The following is an 8,686-nucleotide window of genomic DNA, read 5'->3' as shown; positions in this document are numbered from 1 at the left end:
CATGCATGCATGAGTGGGGGAAGGGCAGAGAGAGAGAGAGAGAGAGAGAGAGAGAGAGAGAATCCCAAGCAGGCTCCTGAGCATGCAGGGCCTGACAGTTGGTCTTGATTGCACAAACCAGGGATCATGACCTGAGCCGAAATTAAGAGCCAGATGCTTAACCCACTGAGGCACCCAGGCACCCCAAGAAGAGCCTTCTAAAGGCACAAGTGAAGTTCATCTTAAAAGAAGAATTCTCAAGAATAGGTTGCCATCCTTTAGAATACAATATAATGTTAAAGACATTTATATGGTGCTTTATCTTTAAAAAAAATGATAAAAAAATGATGTATGGTTTGAGAAAACAAGTGGTAGAAGCAGAGAAGGCCCTACTTACCATCATTCTTAATTATTTATTGAGGGATTTTGTGCTTCCTGTTCCTACAACTGTGGGCCTTGAAAGATTGGAGGTCTTGGCCTCTAAAAGAGGTACACTCTTACAGTGGAATATTGCAAAGATCACTTTGGACCTCTTGTGCCATGGGCCAATAGATGAGAGGAGAAATCACCATCGTGGTAGCCTTAACACAATGACAGCAGAAAGGAACATACATGACACCCAGGTGATCCATTCTAGTATTTCGTGTACTCATTGCCCACTGTAACTGTAAATGGACAGAGACAACAACCTTCATTTGAAAAAACAAAAAAACAAACAATCAAAAAAAAAAGCCTTGATTACCAAGGGCTCAGACACATCAGAAATGAATTTTTAGGTCACAGCACCAAGCGAGTTGCCAAAATACAACAAGTTCATGACAGAGGATGAGAAGAATTTCGGGTAAGTAGTGTAGGAGGTAAAGAATAAATTCCAGTTGCAACCCAGAAATTAAATGTAGCAAAAAAAGCTATAGTCTGTTTGGTTAGCCTCCCTCTTCTAAGTGTCTTTCAGAAAGAGAGGTCATGGAAACCAAGGGACTGCTGCATAAATCTACATAAAAAAAGTAGATCTGTGCAACAAAAGGCATGATGGAATATGATGGCCATGAAAAGCTCCCAGCAGCCACCTTTTGAGAGTTGTAATCATATGCTCACTGAGGCCACACTTCCCTTAGCCTACTTCCAGGGAATGATGACTGAGCATGGTAATGGGTCAAATTCAGGCCCTTCCTGCAAGATGTAGAATTCTTCCAGTGGGTGACTGTGGCTTGAGGACTCCTTTTTTGCCCCAAGTGTTCATACAACTATGTTACAATCTGAGTTTCTTCTTTTTTGCTATTTCTTACCTCACTTTCCTTTACTATGTCAGACCTGCCTCACAGACTAATGGCTCTCTCCAGCATCACTAGCTTTTTCCTCTCTAATATTTAAAGGCATTTCTGGGGCGCCTGGGTGGCTCAGTCGGTTGAGCGTCCAACTTCAGTTTAGGTTATGATCTCATGGTCTGTGGGTTCAAGCCCAGCGTCGGGCTCCATGCTGACAGCTCAGAGCCTGAAGCCTGCTTCTGATTCTGTGTCTCCCTCTCTCTCTGCCCTTCCCCCGCTCATGCTCTCTCTCTCTCTCTCTCTGTCAAAAATAAAAATAAACATTAAAAAAAATTAAGGCATTTCTCTCCTCAGTGCCTGGCTGGCTCAGTTGGCACAGCATACAACTCTTGATCTTGGGCCTGTAAGTTTGAGCCCCTAGTTGGGTGCACAGATTACTTAAAAATAAAATCTTAAAAAATAAATAAATAAAGATCTTTCCCTCCATTAAATCTTCCAGATCCAAAGCTGGGTTTCTGTCTGCTTTTTAGAGAATCTGAACACACTATCTTTGAAGAACTTGCCCTTGGAAGACTAAGCATTGTAAAGGCGGCTTATTTATATTAAAATAAAAACAGTTCCTAATTAAAATTATTATCACATTTGGGGCATCTGGGTGGCTCAGTCAATTAAGTGTCCGATTTCCACCAAGGTCATGATCTCGTGGTTCACCAGCTCGAGCCCCACATCTGACAGCTCAGAGCCTGGGGCCTGTTTCAGATTCTGTGTCTCCCTCTATCTCAGTCCCTCCCCCACTAATGCTCTGTCTCTCTCTCTTTCAAAAATAAACACTCAAAAAGAAAAAATAAATTTATGATCAATTAAGAATTTATAGATCGATTTAGAAAGAATTTTTTTGAGCATTTAAATTAACAAAAGCACAAAAACATCTTCTTGCAACATTCAGGTCAAAGAAAGGGGCTATTCTGAAAATATTAATATGAACACTATATTTCAAAACATATTGCATATAACATCCCATGCAAGCAGATAAACATTAAAATCAATATTCTACTACTGCACAAAACATTTAAAAAACTGAGTATTAGATTCACTAATTTAGAAAACTAATTAATTACTCTAATGACAGAACAAAGGGAAGTAATAACAATGAGAATAAAATTAATTTTTTAAAAAAAGAGAGAAGAGGGGCGCCTGGGTGGCGCAGTCGGTTAAGCGTCCGACTTCAGCCAGGTCACGATCTCGCGGTCCGTGAGCTCGAGCCCCGCGTCAGGCTCTGGGCTGATGGCTCGGAGCCTGGAGCCTGTTTCCGATTCTGTGTCTCCCTCTCTCTCTGCCCCTCCCCTGTTCATGCTCTGTCTCTCTCTGTCCCAAAAATAAATAAAAAAACGTTGGGAAAAAAAAAAAAAAGAGAGAGAAGAGATGAGCTATGGAACTCATTTTAAAAAATCAAGTTCTGCTTGTTGGAAGTGGCCGGTTAAAATATACAAATCTCTAGGTAGCATTATAAACAAAACAACACTTTCCTACTCCTGGCTCTAGTCTGAGCAGGCTGTCTTCCTCCTCACCTGCTATATGGGCTGAAGCAGCATTAGTAGGTGTGGATATATTGCTTCTGGACCCCAAACGGGCCTGACAGGCACTGTGCAGGACCATCAGTATTTTCAATTACAAGTTTTCTGTGTAATTCTATACTAAAAAATGCTGAAAAGAGTATATCGTTTTATATAAAATGTAAGTCAACAATTTATAATGTCTCAAGGAGAAACCCAAAAATAAATAGAAGAAGAAAAAATAAAGTGAGAGGAAGTTTTCAGAAATATCACTAATTAAAGGTGATGATGATCAGCCAATTTTTATAACATACTATGTCAACATTTGAAGAAACCTTTGACTACATTTTAGAATTGGAATTAGGAACATTTTCATAAGCACAACTTAGAAAAAATAGAAAGCTTCTCTTAGTATGGTCACAATTGCTACCAAACCTGTAAAATATTACCATAATATGAAATCTACAGCCTAAGCAAATTTATCAATATTGATGTGGAACTCTCAAAAAAAATTAAATCCATATCATATATATATTTAAATGTAATCAAGTGTAGTTTATTGCAGGAGAATATAGATGGATAATAATTTTAAAATGTATATATTCAATGGCAACAATTACAAATGAAAAATAATGTTCTGTATCAAAATAAGTGGAGAATAATATAGTGTATTAAAATAAATGGAAATTACAGATTCTATTCTGGATGTAAAAATACAGATAACTTTGAAAAACAAAATAGCTGGAAAATTCTTATATAAATTTTATTGAGATATAAAAATTTTGACAATAAAAAAACAGACACTTAAAGATAATTGTTAAGTTAATGTAAATATTTAATAATCGTCCATTAAAAATCCAATGAAATTGTACAACTTGAAAACATTAATTTGATAGAAAAAGTAAACATACATTCACAAATAGAAGTTAATCAAGGGGACCTTTAAATTATTAGATAGAAAAACGTAGAAAAAAAAGCTTTCAAAAAAAGTTCCACCTTACATCATATACCAGTGTACATTTCAAACATTTTAAAGGAACAAAAATTAAAAATAAAAGAAATGTTACATTAAACAACAGAAAATATAAGTTATAATATGCATGTATCTGGTCTTGGGACAGAAAGGGGCTTTCAAAATTGGATATAAATAAAAATCTACTATCAAAAAATAGTTGATAGAAATCAACATGTGAAGTTTTCAGTGTGAAGTAAAATTTAACAGAAGCATAAAAACAAAAGGAATATGAAGCAGACTATTTGCTCCATAGCTGGCAGATTATGAAAAGCATTTTAAAGTTCTATAGGGGCGCCTAGGTGGCTCAGTTGGTTGGACGTCCGACTTCAGCCCAGGTCATGATCTCGCAGTCTGTGAGTTCAAGCCCCGCATCGGGCTCTGTGCTGACAGCTCGGAGCCTGGAGCCTGCTTCAGATTCTGTGTCTCCCTCTCTCTCTGCCCCTCCCCTGCTCATGCTCTGTCTCTCTTTCTCTGTCAAAAATAAGTAAACATTAAAAAAAAAAATTAAAAAAAAAATGTATGTTCCAGTTGAAACTGGAGAAAGATAATGAGTATACAAAACTTAAATGAATAAACATATATAACACTTAACCATACTGAACTTTGCATCTGGTAAAAATAATTCAAATGAAAACATTGATATTATATTTCCTCCCTGAAAAGATAATTATTTATCAAATATAATATTAATACCAAGACTGGTGACTGTGACGAAAAATATAAAATGACTCATTTGCAGAAATCTCTATTCTATAACTTTATTCTTAAGAAGGGTAATACACTTATATGAAAGAACATTCACTGAAACATTGCTGTGATTATGAGAATTTAGAAATAACATATATGTTCAGCAATAGATGAGCTTACTAAATTTTAATACAACTCCAGGGTAAAACTGTATTGTAGCAGGCATTTTAATGAAAAATATGAAAATGTTCATAATATGGAGATCAGTGAAATTATAATGTTTAAACTTAAATATGCAGCATGATTTCTGTTTTGTAAAATATGAGCATATGCATATAGACAAAGATCACATATATACATATTTGTATATTTACATTCATATTGTTTTGTTTTGTTTTGTTTTCTGAGTGAGTGGCCTATTGATGTGTGTTTAAATAAAATGGGTGTCCTGGGAGTAGGAAGAATCAATTCCTCGAGTTTTACAAGCTTATTTGGTAGGGGAATAAGTGAATAGATATCACTGAAAAAATCCCCTGGACCTCCTTTCTTTTCCTATAAGGAAACAAGGTGATCACTTTCACTGAGAGCTCTTTGGTTAAACAAAATTACTTTCTTGCTTTTTATCCATCGGAGAGCAGTTATACACCCAAAATCAATCAGAGCGAAAAACACCACACAGGGTTCTTTAGGTCTCTGTATGCTATGCAAATGTTTTCACAGCATTTTGCTGAATAACAGCACAGCATGGTAAATGCATAAAATGGTCCCTGAAGTCCAGGAAAATTATGGGCATAGGACATTGGTGAGTGTGCAGAACTACTGGCTAGCACTATTTTTTACAAATCAATAATGCAGAAACACTAACGTTTTATTTCTCTAGGAGAAGAAGAGACAAAATATGCAAATAAAATTGGGTTAAAAATGAAATCTTCACAAAACAAACAAAAATATATTCTACAGCACCAAAATTAAATGAATGATTGTTCTAAATAATAGATAGTGACATTATATCTACTCACCACCATTCTGACATTTTTGTAAGTAGACAGACTAAACTATTTACCCATTCTTTAACGAAAAAAAATTCTTCAGTAATTGGTACCTGATACTAACCGGTTTTAGTACATTTGGGGACAACTGAATAGTGGACCAGAATAGAGGTCTGGTGACAATGTTCTGCGGCATTGTTACTTAGAGACTGTAGGTTTTAACCTTTGTAAAATCACAGAAACATTAGGTCTGACTTCACAAAAAGGCTCAGAATTTCTCTTTTCTACTTTGTCTAGCCCCCGATATGAAGCAGTTCAACCTTTCAGCATTTTAAAAGTCTATTTCTAGGCAGATAGGAGAGATAAAGAAGTCATAAAAGTAATTATTAATCTGATCTGTAATTTTAGGACTAGCAAAAGGTTGAGAGCTGAAAACCAAGGATAAGGATTGATAACACAAGGGGCACCTGGGTGGCTCAGTTGGCTAAGCATCTGACTTTGGCTCAGGTCATGATCTCGCAGTCCATGAATTCAAGCCCCACATCGAGCTCTATATTGACAGCTCAGAGCCTGGAGCCTGTTTTGGATTCTATGTCTCCCTCTCTCTCTCTCTCTCTCTCTGCCTCTCCCCAGTTTGCACTCTGTCTTTCTCTCTCTCAAAAATAAACATTAAGAAAAAAAAATTAAGGATTATTAATACAAGAATAACTTAACCTTCCTGCTCTGTGACCCTCTCCACTCCAATACAATATTAAGCTATTTGCCAGTGAGCTTCTGGGAACAGGAGATATTTATACACTCAGTTTCTGGGTAGACAATAGAGGTGCCTGTGTGGCTCAGTCAACTCTTGATTTCGGATCAGGTCATGATTTCACGGTTAATGAGATCAAGCCCCACGTAGGTCTCTGTACTGACAAGTTGGAGCCTATTTGGGATCCTCTCTCTCACTCTCTCTGCACCCATCCCCTCCCAAAAATAAATAAATAAACTAAAAATAAAAATGGAGAAAACAGTTTAGGTCATTGTTTCACAACTGGATGCAAAAAAGAAGATCCCTAAAAACCCATTTCTTCTAGTGCTTTCTGTTTTCTTGTGAGACAGGAAATAGGAGGATTGAGTGCCCAGAATGACTTTAGACTCCTGGCTTAGGAGATATTGGTGCAGGGACACAATGTCTCCAGCAAGGGAGGGATGTACATTTTGTTACATGGTATAGGCATTAAATCACAGCCAAGAGATTATATGCTAAAATCACATATTTAGGTCCAGTTTCTAGTACTGCAAATAGGGATCTTAAAAGTTGTCATGCTGTCTTAACAAGTAAAAAGTTAAACAGACTGAAAAATCAACAACGTTTCTTAGATCCCTAAAAGATGGGAGGACACAGGATAGACCGCTCCCCCCAAAACTGGAGAGACAGAACACAAGGAGTCCCAGATAACCTGACCAGAGATGCCAAGATGAAACCACTATGAGAATCTGAGTGGGAAGGGAGGGGTAGGAAGCCTGAAGCATAATTGAAGAACTCATGGAGACACAGTGTGGACAATTCTGAGAGTTAAAAGCTCCAGGGCAGCTTTTAACCAGTCATTAGAAAAGCCTCCACAACTCTGTTAAGATTTACTTCAAGGAACTCTACCAGGTTCTCACAGTAAATACCAGAGAAAAATCCCCTTGGTTTTCTGGCAGAGGTGGGGAGGTGAAGGACTTATTTTAAATACTCAGGCAGTCTGTTCTTAACAAGGCCTGCCCTCTGGAGAAACTTGCTAACCAGAGCCTAAGAGCTCCCTCTGGTGGCTTTCTCCACCAGTGAGCCATGGACCCCTGTCTTTGCTCTTTCTGACTGAAATAGGATGAGTATGTACTTTGTTCCCACAGCCTGACCATAAGGACACAGGATGAAGGACTCCTTTCCCATGTCGTATCCTTCTGAGTAGCCGGAAAAGACATAGTTGCCAAAGATAATCGCATTCGTTTTTTCTCCCTAGAGCAGATTGCCAACCAAAAACCTGCATTCATCAAACCCTGTGGCACAGTAACAGCTGCAGATACTTTTTTCCTGGCCTATGGTGAATCAGCAGTGTTGATTATGGCAGAGGAAGATGGTCTGGCCATGGGTTACAAATGGAAAGCATTTTTGAGGGATTCTGTGTAAGTGGTCTCAGGATCCAAAAGATCAACTTGTATTTAGACAACAGATGCTATGCCAGAAGTTCTAGAAAAGGCAGGATTGACAATAAATGTTATTTATGCTTTGGAATTTCAGGAAGGTTTCGCAGGTCAGGTTTTGTCTAATTTGGAAGCCATGGATTCTGGCTGGTTTGCATAAAAATACGTGGTTGGAAAACCCAAGTTTGGATTGCCCCTTTTAGAGAAGTTGAACAACTGGGGTGGATAGCTGTCCTGGGGATAACTATGTGGAGCCACTGACTGCAGGTTGGTCACTGCCCTGCCAACAGATTACAGAAGAAAGAAGGCCAGTATGGCTCAGCGACTGTCTGTACAGCTGGAGAGCAGGACCATGCTATGGTAGGAGAAGCTTACACAAAATAATAGATCAGGAAGAGGTGCCCTGGAGTTTCTGTGTCATACTCACAGCAGACAATGCCACTTTAATGCATTACTAAATGACATCTATCATTTCTAGCTCCTCTTAGGAAAACAAAACACGTGGCCCTCTGTTAAATACTTTGAAGTCAAGGCCCGCTAATATTCTGAGCTTTCCAATAGTCATGGCTTTACTGCTCTTTCAGGGATTACACCAGAATCCCGCACAGTGATAGGTTTAAACAATTCTTTTTAGTTTTTATTTTCACCAAAGACTAAATGAGAGGTTGCGGTTTTGAACAGAGGTTAGCTGAGATTTGGAATCATCTTTGTATTTGCAAATTATACTCTTTCCTATTTGTAACCTAAAGAGGACTGTTTTCTAAAAAATACAAATCACTGTGCCTAATTAACTTAATTGTGGGAAGATAATTCAGAACCTAAACCAATAAAGTGGAGTTTTGATTCCAACAGTTTTTTAGAGACAATTAAAATAATATAGGTCAGAACCTCAGATGTACATAAAAGAAGGGCATCGAAAGAGGAATAAGTGAAGATAAAATAACTTCTATTTTTCTTCTCCTTAATTGATCCAACAGATACATTTTTCAAAGTAGTAACACCAACAATGCACTCAATTATGTATGCTTA

The 8,686-nt window shown here is 37.7% G+C and overlaps 1 pseudogene; it reads left to right on the top strand.

Moving 5' to 3' along the window:
• Positions 1-1,018: 1,018 nt before the first annotated feature.
• LOC147581756 (trifunctional enzyme subunit beta, mitochondrial pseudogene) lies at positions 1,019-8,041 on the top strand (annotated as a pseudogene).
• Positions 8,042-8,686: the final 645 nt, after the last annotated feature.

The sequence above is a fragment of the Puma concolor genome, chromosome B1, assembly GCF_028749965.1.
Source record: "Puma concolor isolate L17-30 chromosome B1, mPumCon1.1.hap2, whole genome shotgun sequence".
In the NCBI taxonomy this organism is placed as follows: Eukaryota; Metazoa; Chordata; class Mammalia; order Carnivora; family Felidae; genus Puma; species Puma concolor.
The sequence above is the reverse complement of the archived record's forward strand: the minus strand, read 5'-3'. Positions and strand labels throughout refer to the sequence as shown.